The 14,724-nt window shown below is 35.0% G+C and overlaps 1 protein-coding gene across 12 annotated transcripts in view; it reads left to right on the forward strand.

The window, feature by feature from the left end:
* The window catches only part of Peak1 (pseudopodium enriched atypical kinase 1), a 305,892-nt gene that overhangs the window by 45,943 nt on the left and 245,225 nt on the right, over window positions 1–14,724 (forward strand). The gene's annotated exons all lie outside the window — the stretch shown is intronic.

Below are 14,724 nucleotides of genomic sequence, written 5' to 3' on the forward strand. Positions count from 1 at the left end.
TATTGCAGTTTGCTCCATTAGTGGAGAAGGGAACCTCTGACAGGATTTGAAAGGGCATGGGGCCCAGGACACGGTTGCCCTGGAATACAGAAATCTCTGGGTCTTAGTTCTTTAGTAATGTATGGGGAGAAAAATGATCCTAGAGTTTCCTTCCGCTTCTAAAATACCATGATATCATGGTACACATTTAAACCTCTGGAGCAGAGCCACCACCATGACCTATTTCATCTGTTTATGAATTGTTTAGTTTAGAGGTCACCAAACATTTTGTAAAGAGCCAGATAATTAATATTTGAAGCTTTGTGGCCACAGAATGCCTCTGTTGTACATTCTTATTTATTGGTGTATAGTCTTTAAAAAATGTAGGAAGCAGTCTTAATTCAAGGCCAGATAAAAGCAAGCTATAGGCTGAATTTGGTCTCCAGGCGATAGTTTGATTCTTGAATTGATTGATTGGAGTCCTTATTATGAACTTAAGGTTTCTAGAATTTAAAAACTCATACATGTTTGGTGATGGCATTTTCCTATCAGTCTATATTTTCACTGGTTATATTTTTTTAAGTGTCAAGGAAATGACACTTACTGAGAATTATCCATTTATTTGCTTTCCTCTAGTTTTGATAATTTTGCGTTGCAGACTTCCATTTTTGAGTGCCTTAAAAAATTCCTGATATCTGAGACTATTATTCAACTAGAGAGATTGTATTCTCACTGATCCATATTGTTCTACCAATCTTAATGATTATTGGTAGAAATAATGTACTTTCTTTGTATTTTATTATAATTATGAAAAATTGAATGTTTTTTGAATGAGTCCAAACATCAAACTTGGAAAAAAACCATCATATTAATTGTGATAATCAGCTAGTGATTTACTTATAGTAATCATCTTCTCAAAATCATTTCTGAATTAGAATTTTTTGGTCCACATCTGTGAGATACATAAAAATGTGTGTTTAAAAATTTTTAATTACAGTAAAAGTCATTGCCATTAATCCTCCTACCTCTGCTTTCTTTTAATACACTTAATCTTATCATTCTTGCCATTTTCTGGAAGTCTTTTTTTCTTGAATGTTTGATTTGTATTTGATTTTTCCAATATTTCTTGCTTCTCTTTGTTTAATTTATTGTCCAATTTATCACTTTCTGTGTTTTGTTCATATTTTTCCACAGCTTTTTGGAGTTTTAAACTCTTTGCCCTTTTTTTTTTGGTACCGGGGATTGAACTCATGACCTCACCCTTATGCCGCTGAGCTTTGGCCCCTCTTTGCCTATTTTTATAACAGTAAAAGCCTTTAATCTTTAAACCAGGCTATCCTATAATCCCAGCTACTCAGAAGAATTGTAAAGTCTAAGTCAGACTGGGCAATTTAGTGAGACTGTTTCAAACTGGCAGGGAACTTATGTGAACCCATGGGTTTGGTCCTGAGTACCAGGAGCGGGTAGGGTGCAGAAATTTTAATCCTGTCAGTAAATAAATGTGCAAAACTCAAGTAGATAGTTGTCAATGCACATAATCCTTGTAAACATGTTCATATGTTAGAATAAAATCAGAAGGTTTTATGTATTCTGTATTAAACACTGTAGTGAATTTAAGCTTATTTTCAGTATTAGGTAAACAATCATTAATGCAAATAATTCTTCACAAACTATCAGTTTCCAGTATAAAGGCTGTGAAGACATGTGGTTTGCAGACTGGTGATATTGGCACATTCACTGTATACAGGGGTCATTTGAGAGGCAGATCTTGCTGAAGTTTGAGGAAACACCCAAGTGCAGAGGCATCAAACCCTGTACCATTCAGAATGCTGTTTGTACATGAAGATATGCAATAAGTATTAAATTAATACATTATGAAAATCTCAGACTGATTCTAGGCTTCAAGCACTAGTTCCCAGTAAAATATCAAATAAAACATAAAAATTCATGCCTAGTTAAAGCATTTTGAAAGCACAGAACCTATTAAAAAATTAAAATTATCTATTTCCTGTGCAAGGTAGAGAACTATGAACATTGTACATGTTCCTGTTCTTTTTCTGTGAAAATGTATTTTACATAACAAAGTTAATAGATGAGCATTTTCTTGTCAAACATTTTTATATCTAAAATCAAATTTAATAAAATAAAATTTGTGTACAGCACAGTTTGATAAGGTTTTTAAAATTTTTTTTCTAAAATTTTTTTACTGTGTTGCCTAGGTTGGCCTTGAACTTGAGATCCTCCTGCTTTAGCCTCCTGAGTAATTGGGATTTCAATCACTTGCTACCACATCTGCCTGTATTTGATGAATTTTGATGAACATATACATCCTCTTGATAACTACAGTAAATCAGGGTACAAAACATTTCCATCACTGCTAAAAGCATTTCTTAAGCCCTTTTCAGTCAATTCTTCCATGTAGCCTATGGCTTACATAATCATTGATCTGCTCTCTATGATTTAAGATTAATTTTACCTGTTTTGAAACTGCATACATAAATATAACAGATACTGCAGAGTTCCATGTATTCAAGCAATTTCTTCATTGTATAATTCTCCCATGAGTCATAAGCTATTTTGATATACTGTTTAATATTCTAATTTATTTAAATAATCACTTAGACATTTAATAATATTGGCCATGTCATTTTTTTCTCCCTGTTCAATTCAGATATCTGTCTAACTTAGAATTTGTGCTATAGACCATTGTGATTTGTCAGAAAACCTAAGGTGAGATATTTCATGGATCCATTTGCCTTTTAAAATATATTTTATAATGAAAAAGAAATGTTTCTGAAAACTTTAAGGCAACTCTTAATGTCTTTTCCTCTGAGAGTTTTAATAGGAAACAAATATTTGTCTATCTAAACGCTATTCATTTGAGGGGAATGTGACTAGAAGAAGTTAAGCTGATTCTAGCAATAAAACACTTCAGTGAAAATGTTTCTATTTTTTAATATTCAAGAATTGAGTTTACACTACTGTTCTTTGACAACATTTGAGAAGAATAAAGACATTATAATCTGATATTCTTAAAGACAAATCTTTGGTTTGTTAAGTTTAATAGATTTTAAAAACTGCTATTTTAATGGGCCAGTTAGTGAGTTTTCTACCATTCTACTCTTAGACTTGATTGCTTTCTATGAATTTCGATTTCTGAGGTCTATGTAAAAAAGGTACACCTATTAGTATGTTAATAGTTGGTTTTTATATGAAGTTTCCATTTTATAGAAAGCTTCTATAAATAGCATTCTTCTGTAGAGGTAAAATTATAGTTGGTTTCCTTTTCTTAGCTGTCTTGGCTCAAGTTCTGTTTTTTCTTTTTTACTAAAAAAAAAAAAAGTTTTTTTTTTTTAAATGGACCATTGTAAGTCTCTCATTTGGTCTTTCCACTTGGAGCCCAGTTGCTCTGCCAGCCATTCTTGTCACTGTCAACACAGCATTTTTTTCCCTAAAAGAAAAATATCAACATGTCAGTCAGTTTTTAGAATCCTTCCAGTGTCTGCACTTGGCTTAACTAATATTTTGCAGACTGTTTCACAGAGCATTATCATCTGTTCTTTTCCCATGTCATAGAGTCCTAGACATGGTACGTTCATATGATAGCTTTACTGAGAAACAATTTACATCATAAAATTCACCTGTTTAAGGTATATAATCTAGTGGACTTTATTTACAGGGGGAATATAACCATTACTGCAATCACTCTTAAAAGTCCTCATTAGCAGTCACTACTTGTTCCTGCCTCCTTAGTGTCTGCCAGTTACTAATCTACTAGCTGTCTCTCTAGTTAGATTATTTTGGACATTTCACATAAATTAGTAGTATAGTATGTATATAGTATGTGGTCTGTGATTTCCTTCACACAGCATAAAGTTTTCAAGGTTCATACCCATTGTACAATTTCTATATATTCTGGCCAATACTTGTAAATTTAGCTGTGAGTGGAAAAAACAAATTTAGGGTACGACATAGAGAGGATCATAGCATAATTTTTGATATAGGAGAGATCTGAATGTGTGTGTGTGTCTGACCAGGGAAGAGCAAAGTTATGGGATAAAAGAGAGAACAGGTTCCCTGCACAATCCTGCAATTGGTATGAGGCACTATTTTCCTGGAATGGCTTCATTCTTCTGAGGGCAGGGACTCCTTTGGAGGCATCTAGAGATGAATTTGTGAGCGCTTTGGAAATGGAGTTTCACTTTCCTCTTGAGAGGAAAGCTAGGTCTTCAACTTGACAGCCCTGTGGTTGGCAGTGTTGTAGGAAAAAGAGCTAAGATACAGGATTTGAGGGAAGTTGTAAAGGTTTGGATTAACTGCATGGGGCATGAGAAAGGTTGCTTACTGGAAATACAAAAGTTTTCAGGGATCTTTTTTTCCTTTCCCCCCATGTAAATTGAAACATAAAACATGAACATGATCAGAAGTTGAGATAGTATGAAAGGATTGAAAACTTTTCACTTTAGGTTCTCTGTCTCTATTTTCAGAAGAAACTACCAGTATCTAGAGAGAGAGAGAGAGAGAGAGAGAGAGAGTTTTAAAAAATTTTAAACCAATAAAAATAATGATAGAGAATTTCATGACAAGATTAAAGGAAATTAACAATGATTAATATATTGTATATTGTTATCGTCAAAGTAGTTGCTTAGATTACAAGATACAGGCATGAAAAATTGCTTAAACAATATAAGCACAAACCATTTCTTTAAAATGAAGTAAAAGAAATTAGTGAATTATCTTAACTATCTTGTGTGTGTATATATATATATATGTACATACAGATGAATATATTCTTTTTCTCCACAGCCCTACTAGTATTTGTTATTGGTTAATTTCTTGATGAGAAATGGATAAAACTGTATGTGTGTGAAAAAAAAAATATATATATATATTATATATATATATACACACATTCTTTTCCCTTCTTTGTTCCTTCCCCCCATCCTAGTTATTCTTCCCTTTTAAGCAGTTTATTTCCCTTTCATGACATCTGTTGTAGACTTTGGATCTTATTTACTCTTTCAGTTACTTACACTGTGGAGACAATACAGTGTTTACACGCATGAGTCTGATTCATTTCACTTAAGAGTATGATCCCTAATTGCATACATTTACTATAAAAGCCTTGAATTTAACCTTCTTTGTAGCTGGGTAGTGCTCTATTGTATAAATATGTATTGTATGATATCTTTTTTTATCCATTCCTCAGTTGGTAGACATTTGGGTTGTTTCCAAGATGTAGCTTTTACAAGTTGCACAGCTACAAACATGGGTGTACGTATATCATTGTGGTATGATATTTTCATTTCTTTTGGGAAAATATCCAGAAAGGGAATAGCTGGGTTGAATAGGATCTCTAATCCTAGTTTTTTGAGAATCGCTACAATGATTTCTACTGTGGTTGCATCAGTCTACCCTCTTACTCACAGTGGAGAAGAGTTCCTTTTTCTCCATAGCCCCACTAGTATTTGTTATTGGTTGGTTCCTTGATGATGGCTGTTCTTTCTGGGATGAGATGGAATCTCAGTGTTGTTTTAATTTGCAATTCTCAAATGACCAATGATGTTGAACATTTTTTTCATATATTTATTTGTCATTTGTATCTCTTATTTGAGAAGTACATATTCATCTCAGGTGCCCATTTTTGGAATGGGTCTTTGAATTTGGGGGCCTGATGTTTTTCAGTTCTTTATATATTCTAGATAGAAGTCCTTTGAGGGACATTTAACTAAAATTCTCCCCACTCGGTGGAATTTTTTTCCACTCTGCTGATGATTTCTTGTGATGTGCCAAAACCTTTTTATTAAGAGGAGATCTCCATTGTTGATTCTGAAGTACTTCCCATGCAGTTTGGGTTTTGTTCATGAACACTCTGCCTTCCCCACATGTCTTCAAAATTTCTACTTTTTTTCCCATTATATTTAGTGTTTCTGTTTTAATATTTAGCTCTTTGACCTATTTTGACTTCAGTGTATGGTGATACAGATGGGTCTAGTTTTAGTCTTTAGCATGTGAAAAGTCAGTTTTTCCAGAACCATTTATTAGAGACTATTTTTTTCTTCCTGTGAACATATTTGTCAAAGATAAGGTGAACAAGTTTGTCTGCAGTTGTGTCTACCTCTTCTAATCTGTTCAGTTGATACTCAGGTTTTTTTTTTTTTTTTTTAATTTTTTTAACAGTACTATGCAGATTTTATCCCAGTAGCTTTGTAATGTAATTTCAAAGGTATTGTGTGATGATGCCTCTTGCCTTGCCTTTGTTGCCAGGATTGGTTTTGCTGTTCTAGGTCTGTTTCCAAACAAATTTTAGGAATGTTTTCTCTAATTCTGTGAGGTGTGCTAATGGTATTTTGATTGGATTGCATTAAATCTGTATAACAGTTTTGGTAGTATGGCCATTTTCACAATGTTGGTTTTTCCTATCCATGTGCAAAGGATATCTTTCCATTTTCTGATATCTTCTTCAATCTCCTTTTTCAGAGTGCTGCAGTTTTCAATGTATAGATCTTTTACTTCCATTGTTAAAGTGATTTCTAAGTATTTATTCTTTTTTTGGATGCTATTGTGAAGGTTGCAGTTTCCCTAATGTTTCTCTCAGTGAGTTTGTTGTTTGTTTACAGGAATGCTATTGATTTTTGAGTGTTGACTTTGTATCCAGCTGTGTTGCTGAATTTTCTTGTTAAATCTAGAAGTCTTTTGGTGGAGGTTTTGGGTTCTTTTGTGTAGAGTATCATATTATTTGGGAATAGTGATAGTTTAACTTCTTCCTTTCCTATCTTTATTCTTTTTTGTTTCTCTCTCTTGTCTAAGTGCTCTGACTAATGTTTCCAGAACTGTATTGAACAGCAATAGTGATAGTGGATATCTTTGTCTTATTTCTGATTTTAGAGAGCTTTCAATTTTGTCCTTTTAATATGATGTTGGTTGTTGGGTTGTCACAGATGACTTTATCAGATTGTGGTAAAAACTATCTATTCCAATTTTCTGCAAGGTTTTTATCATGAATGAGAGTTGGACTTTTATCAAAAGTTTTTTCTGCATCTATTGAAATCATCATATAGGGGCTGGGGATTTAGCTCAGTGGCATAAGCACCTGTCTGTCAAGCGTGAGGTCATGAGTTCGATCCCTAGTACCAAAAAAAAAAAAAAAAAAAAAAAAAAAAAATATATATATATATATATATATATATATATATAGTTTTTGTCTTTGACTCTGGTGATATGGTGTATTACATTTATTAATTTGCATATGTTGAATCATCCCAGCATTCCTGGGGTGAATCACACTTGGTTATGGTGTGTAATCTTCTTGATGATTTGCTGGATTCTGTTTGCTAGTATTTTATAAAGGATTTTTGCATCTTATGTTTATTGGGGAGATTGGCCTCCCTGTCTCTCTCTCTCTTTTTTGTTTTGGTTGAGTCTTTCTCTTTTTGGTATCCAAATAATACTTGCCTCCAGGAATGAGTTAGGGAGTATTACTTCCCTTTCAACCTCATTAAAGAGTTTCAGGATTATTGGCATTAAATCTTCTCTAAATTTCTTGTAGAATTCAGCTGTAAATGCATCAGAACTTGGGGCTTTTTTTGTTGGTATGTTTTTAATTAGTTTTCAATTTCATTAACTGATACTGGGTTATTCAGAATTTTCATGTCTTCTTTATTCAGCTTTGGTAATTCATATGTTTCTAGGAATCTGGCCATCTCTTCTGTGTTTTCTATCCTTTGTGAATAAAGATTTTGAGGTAGATATTGTTGATTTTCTTCTGAATTTCCACAGCATATGTAGCAATTTTTCCCTTTTTATTTTTTATTACATGAAGTTGAATATTTTCTTTTTTTTTTATAAGGTTGGCTAGGAGTTTATCAATTTTATTTATCCTTTGAAAGAACTAGCTCTATGATTCATTAATTCTTTGTTTTCTTAGTCTCAGTTGCATTAATTTCTTCTCTGATCCTTTATGATTTTCTCCCTTATATGGGCTTTGAGTTTGATTTGCTCTATTTTTTCTAGAAGGTTGAGCACAGCATTAGGTTCTTTATTTGTGCTCATTCTATTTTCCTGATGTGAGAATTCATCACTATAAGTTTCCCTCTTAGGATGCTTTCATTGCATCCCACAGGTTCCAGGTACTTACCAGTTGTACTTGTATTTTTATTTGATGGTAGATATTGTTTAATTTCTTCTTTAATGTCACCTGTGGCCTACTGGTTGTTCAGGAGGGTGTTATTTAAATTCCATGTGTTATGGAGTTTCGCAGTTTCTTTTGTCATTAATTTCCAATTTCACTGTACTATGGTCAAATAATATGCATGGGCTAGTGTATGGTGTATTTTAGAGAATGTTCTGTGTGCCGCTGAGAAGAATGTGTATTCTGATGTTGTTGGGTGGAGTACCATGTAAACACTAAGTGCATTTGTTCACAGGTTTGGTTCAGTTCTGTTATTTGCTGATTTTTTGTCTAGTTGATCTGCCTTTTTGTGACAGTGGGGTACTAAGATCCCCTGTTACAATTTTGTTATTGCTTGAATTTTCATGTCTATTAATATTTGTTTTATATAGTTGGGTGCTCCCATATGTGATGCATATGAATTTATGATTGCTATCTCTTTATGATAGCAATCATAACAATACTGTGTAACAAGTATGTTAGGGGAAAAATTCCTTGTAATCATTCTTAGTTTCAAGTTCATATTGTCTGCAAATTGAATTGTAACCCCTGCTTTTTTTCTGGGTTCCCATCACATGGAGTATTGTTTTCCGTCCTTTGACTTTTAATGTATGAGTTTTTTTTATAGTTAAATGTGTTTCTTGCATACAGCATATTGTTGGCTCTTATTTCTTGATCCATTCTACTAGTCTGATTTGTTTGGTGAATTGAGGCCATTTTCATTGATGGTTATAACTGATATGTATTGGCTTGTCTTTGTCATGTTATTTTCACACTGTTGATTCCCCATTTTCCCCTCTGTTCATTTGGTTTCTTTTTGTTGTTGTTCTTGGAATTGTGTTTATTTTGATCTCTGTTTAGAATATCTTCCAGTACCCTTTCTAGTGTTAGTTTGGTGGTCATGAGTTTCTCTAGGGGTTCTTTGTCATGAAAATATCTTTTTGTTTTTTGTCTTTTTCCTTTTTATCGGTACCGGGGATCGAACTCACAGCTGCCTGCTTTCAAGGCAGGTGCTTATGTGGCTGAGCTAAACCCCAGCCCCGTCATGAAAGTATCTTATTTATCCATTAATTTTGAAAGATAGTTTGCAGGGTGCCACATTCTGCACAGTTCTCAGTGTTCCAGAGTGAGGATGGTAAGAGGACAGAGAAATAAGGACAATAATTGGAATACAGAAAACGGAGGCTGTATGGAGCCCTCTCTCCTGATGGAAAGTAAGGAAGGAAAAAAGGAAGAGAAGGACAGAAGGAAGGTCCAATTGCTGCAGGGCATTTATTGATACTTTGGGAGGTTGAATGTCTTGTGACACTTCTCTGTGTAATAGCTTATTCATGTGTCTTGCCTCAGGCACTCTGTGTTACACGAACTAGAGCAGCCTTTTCATATGACTTGCCTCAGGCATTCTGTGTTCTTGAGGCTGACCTTGCTCCAGCCGCCACAGGTGATCTATCTGCTTCAGCTGCTCCTCACAGCAAGGTACATCAGTCTGAGTTAGAAGTTGTTTTCTTTTAGGACTTGAAATACTTCACTCCAAATTCTTTTAGACTTGAGGGTTTGTGTTGAGAAATTTGGTATATGTACATACTGAATAAATCATTATATGTATTTGTTAAAGCAGGGTTATCTTTAGAACTTAAATATTTGAAAGTGATAATCTTTTATTATCATGTTCAATGTATGTCGGAGTTTAAGTGAGTTCTTGCTTTCAGATATTTGCTCTTCTTGTGTTTGGTCTTTTCAATAGTACCCCAAGAAACGTTACTGTATCACTCTTGTAGCACATGCACAAGAGATTCTCTTGGGCATGTGTCTATAAATGTAATTACTGGACTAAAGGGTAACAAATGGTAAAGCTAAGACAATCATACAAGACTTATTTCCAGGGATTGTTTCATTCATTTTACATTTGTTTTGCCCTCAACATCAGTGTACAGGAAAGCTTGTTGTTTTCCTGTTTCCCCAGTACTTAATACTTTTCAGACTTCGTAAGATTGCTGACTGAATGGTCTAACATAATATCTCTTATGACCCTTTAAGGAAATTTTAAAAACTGAAGTAGAATTTTCAGTTTTACAGACAGAGTTTGAATACACAGTTCAATGAGATTTGACAAATGTATATACTCATGTAATCACTCTTCTGTAAAACTTAGGACATTTTATTACCTTTTAACTTTCTTTGGACTCCTTCCTTGACATCTTTTCCCTCACCAAAAGGAACCACTGAACAGTTGAGGTTTGTTAATCTGAGTTTGACTTCCATTACATTAATTTTTCTTTGGGGCAGTACCACAGTGTCTTGATTATAGTAGTTTTCTGTTTTGTTTTTCTTTTGATTTTTTGGTACCGGGAGTTGAACTCACAACCTTACCCTGGCCAGGAAGATGCTTATACCACTGAGCTAAATCCTTGACTTGATTATAATAGGTTTTAAATACATTCTCAAGTCAGATAGTATGTTGTCTTAATTTTTTTTATATAGAAAGACTAAAGAAAACAAAATGGGTAGATACATTCAGAGAAAAAAATAAACAGTAAGAAATCACTAGTTGATGTTTACATACTGTCCTTTTACAAATAGTTGTTCAAGATACAAAAGTGAAACATATAAAATGAGAATTCAAGCAGCGAGACTGCAAATAGTTCTGTTCAACTATCCAACAAAAACTTAGTGTCTAATGTCACTCTGAACAAAGAATAATACTATTGCTGGGTTTCACATTATGACACTCTAGGATCAGCACTGGGCACTTTACTGTCTGTTTTTCTTCAAAGTATTTGTTCACTTCATCAGATGTCATAAGATCAGTTCTCATAAACTGTTTATAGGTTCTACACATGCATAAGTCTTAGCATGTATTTCTATCCTTTCTATATTAGAGGGAGAAACAAAGCAAGCCAAAACAAAACATATTCCTATAAACACATGAAACGAAAAAGACATATAAGACCCTTGTACAAGGAGTTCTACCATAGTTCCTGTGTTGTCTCTTGTTATCTTCAATAGAATTGGCTCTATCATCAAACATAGTATAATTTAATATATCAGTACATACCAGTATTAATAAGAATACAACTTTGTATTTATTATAAAACTTCAAAAACAGGCAGTAATCAAACCAGAATATGTATCATAGTGAGTCTTGTCATCTTCAGTGTAGTTGCCTATACTCTCAGACTTGATACTATCAATCATATCAGTTTTGAATAAAATCTGTCGATACCAAACAGCAATCAAACAAACCAGATTTAACTAAAATCAGTCATGATAAAACATTATAAGTCATATAGAGCTCCAGATTAAGTTAATAGGAAATTAAAAATGATTACTGTGCTATATCCTGATGTTTTTAGGATAGCTGTGTCCTCAAATCTAATGCAAGTAGACAAACTGGGACAGAATAAAATCTATCCATGCAGAGTGGTGCTAGTAATGTGGGTTATAATTCTTGATACACTATTAACAATATCTTCTGCCATTGTTTTCTAACGCTTTCACTTCCCCAGGGTACACTGTGCATTTTTGGGTCTGACCAAGACTCTTGGTTTTAAATTGGGGGTGGGAGGGCAATCTGCTATTTACTTAACTGGTTCTGAATTGTCTCTCTCCTGGGCTTGATCTCTAATTGTATTCCTTTACCTATTAAAGCCTGTCTTTCCAACCTATGTACAAATACTGTTCTAGTTGACCCTATTACTCTGTGGTTCTCTGTCACATAGAGCATTGTTTTCTCATATTTCATTTTCAGCCCATGTACTCCTTTTTATATTAATTATATTTCCTATCAATAGCATCTCGGTGGACCCTGCCTCCTGATCTACTCTGCGTGTGGTTCTTTTTTTTAATTTAGTGTATCAAGGCTATCTATATTAAAGATTATAACCAACCTTCTCTGCCTCATTTCTGTCATGCTCTTTTTTTTTGCCATCAGTTGTCCTTTTTTTTTTTTATTTTTTTAAGTTTTTATCGGTACTAGGGATCGAACTCACGACCGCCTGCTTGCAAGGCAGGTGCTTATGCCACTGAGCTAAATCCCCAGCCCCTTGCGATCAGTTGTCTGCTTATCTTCTTCATTCTGTTTTCTGCTCCATTCATTGAGGCCTCTCCTGCCACTGTTCCTGGAATCCTAGTACTTTTCTCTCTCTCTCTAGAAGGCCCTGCAGTATTCTCTGTAGAGTTGGATTGGTGATTGCAAATTTCCCAAGTTCCTCTTTGTCTTAGAAGCTTGTTTCTCCGTTAATTTCTAGAGACAGTTTAGCAGGGTATATCAGTCTGGAATGGAGGTTATTTTCTTTCAGGGCTTAGAATATTTCACTCCAGGCTCTTCTTGATTTAATGGTTTGTGTCAAGACGTCTGCCATTATTCTGATGGGTCTTCTTTATAGGTGATCTGTTTCTTGTCTCTAAAAGCTTTTAATATTCTGTTCTTATATTGAATTTCTGGGATCTTGATTATTATATGCCTGGGTGTAGCTCTGTTTTGGCTGTAGGTGGCTGGAGTTCTGTATGCCTCATACATCAGAGTATCATTTCGTTTTTCTGTGTTTGGGAAGTTTTCCTTAATTATTTCTGTGAATAGCCTTTATAGTTCCTTTGCTTGTACCCTTGCTTCTTCATTCACATGCTTTATTCTCAAGTTGCAGGTCCTCTTGTTGTTTTCTAGTCTTTGTATTGTTATTGTTTCTTTCCTTGTTATTTTTAAAAAGTTTTTCCTTTCATAGTCCCACACTGCAAAACTTTCCTCCAGTTTGGATAATCTACACTTTGTTTCTTTCAGGCAGATTTGCCATCTTTCCATAGAGTTTTTAATTTCCTGGTAATCTCTTTGAATCTGCTTCATGTATTCTATATTTTGTTTATATTCTTCATCAAATGGTTCTCTCCTTTGTTTGAGTTCCTCCCTTCTTCTGTCTGTGTCTGCTTGAGGCATGCTTAGCATCTCTTTTATTAATCTTCTTATATCTTGCTTTACTTAGCTAAATATTTCCCTTTTGAACTCATCTATGAGGTCCCGAAGATATCTCTTTATGTTCACTGGTGCTGTGTCTGATATTGCATGTTTGCTGTTCTTCATTCTCCTTTGTATTTACCTGTCCTGGGTCAATGTTTTCAGGGTTGGGACCTGGGGACTCTTTGTTGTTGCTTCCTCTTCCCATCTTTTTTGTTTCTTCCAGGGGGCCCCTGTTTCTTTCTTTGTTGGTTACAATTCTTCTGGAGCACGCTGGCTAGGTGACCTTTCCCACTGCAGTGTGCTAGTGAGTCAAGCTGCTGAGGCCTACGCTGTATTACTATGTGCCGCCTCCCCTCTAGGTCAGCTAAACTTCTGAGTTTTCATTGCGTTAGTGTGCGCCACCACCATAGGGAATTGATTCGGATAACCTACTGGGTCTCAGCCAGGTCACATGACCCAGACCTAGCTCACTCCACCAATCCCGTTCAGGAAGGGAACAACTGACTGAAGTCACTCCTGCCCTTTGTACTTGCCAGTCCTTCCTGGTCCCAGAATGTTGTCTGCCAAAGCCCCCCTTTCTGTGGAATGGCTCCACTCCTGTCACTCACCACAGGTTGATACAGGCTCCCCACCAGCTCAGCTCTCCATTCGGCTGGCTGACCCCCGACCTCAGTGTGACTGCGCCTCCAGTGACTCAAAGCAGGGGGACCTTGGATGGCTCAGTAAGTCGCCTGCTGCAGCAGGAGCACTGAACCTTTAGCTGTTCCAATAATAGCACTGGGACTGTATGTTTTGATTGGTTCCTCTCCCTTTAGTTTCTTCTTGGGATGAGAGAATTCATCTCCCTCTGTTCTGGGCTCCCCATGCTGTATTATGTTGAATTTTAAGTTGACTATCTCAGGGAGCCTCTGTAGCCAGGTGTTATCTATCCACCATCTTTGCTCCACCTCCTCTTTAATTTTGTTTTTTAAAGAAGATTTGTTCTGACTGTTTGTTTATGTTGTCATGTGAATTTTGGAATAAACTTTCCCTTATAAATTTAAAGATCAGCTTTTCATTTTCTGCAGAGAAGCCTGAACTGTTCACTCCATAGATCAATTTCAGGAGAGCAATAGCCTATGAATATTGACTCTCTCTCCCCTTGTTTCGGTTGTCTTTAGAGTCTTAGAGCCATGTTGTTTTAGTTTCCATTGCATGTCTGATGTTGTCATAATGACATTTTAAAATGCTTTATTCAAGAGATATAGAATTATAAATATATATGCAATGAATACCAGTGCACCCAGCTATGTGAAAGAAATATTAAGGGACATGAAAAATCAAATAAACACTAATATAATTCTTTTGGGGGCTCAGTACTCCACTATCACAAAGAAAGATGAACCGGACAAAAAATCAGCATTGAACTATTAGAACTGAACCAAACTTTTAAACAAATGGACTTAGTAGATATCTACAGTGTTCCACTCCATAACATCAGAATATACATTCTTCTCAGCCCCACACGGGACATTTTCCAAAATAGACCATTGGCATAGAACATGCTTAAGTAAGTGCAGTGAAATTGGAAATTAATGACAAAAGAAACCACAAGAACTTCATAAATACATAGAAATTAAATAGT

The sequence above is a fragment of the Cavia porcellus genome, unplaced genomic scaffold, assembly GCF_034190915.1.
Source record: "Cavia porcellus strain 051 isolate PalLab524CR breed Dunkin Hartley unplaced genomic scaffold, mCavPor4.1 scaffold_38, whole genome shotgun sequence".
NCBI lineage: Eukaryota > Metazoa > Chordata > Mammalia > Rodentia > Caviidae > Cavia > Cavia porcellus.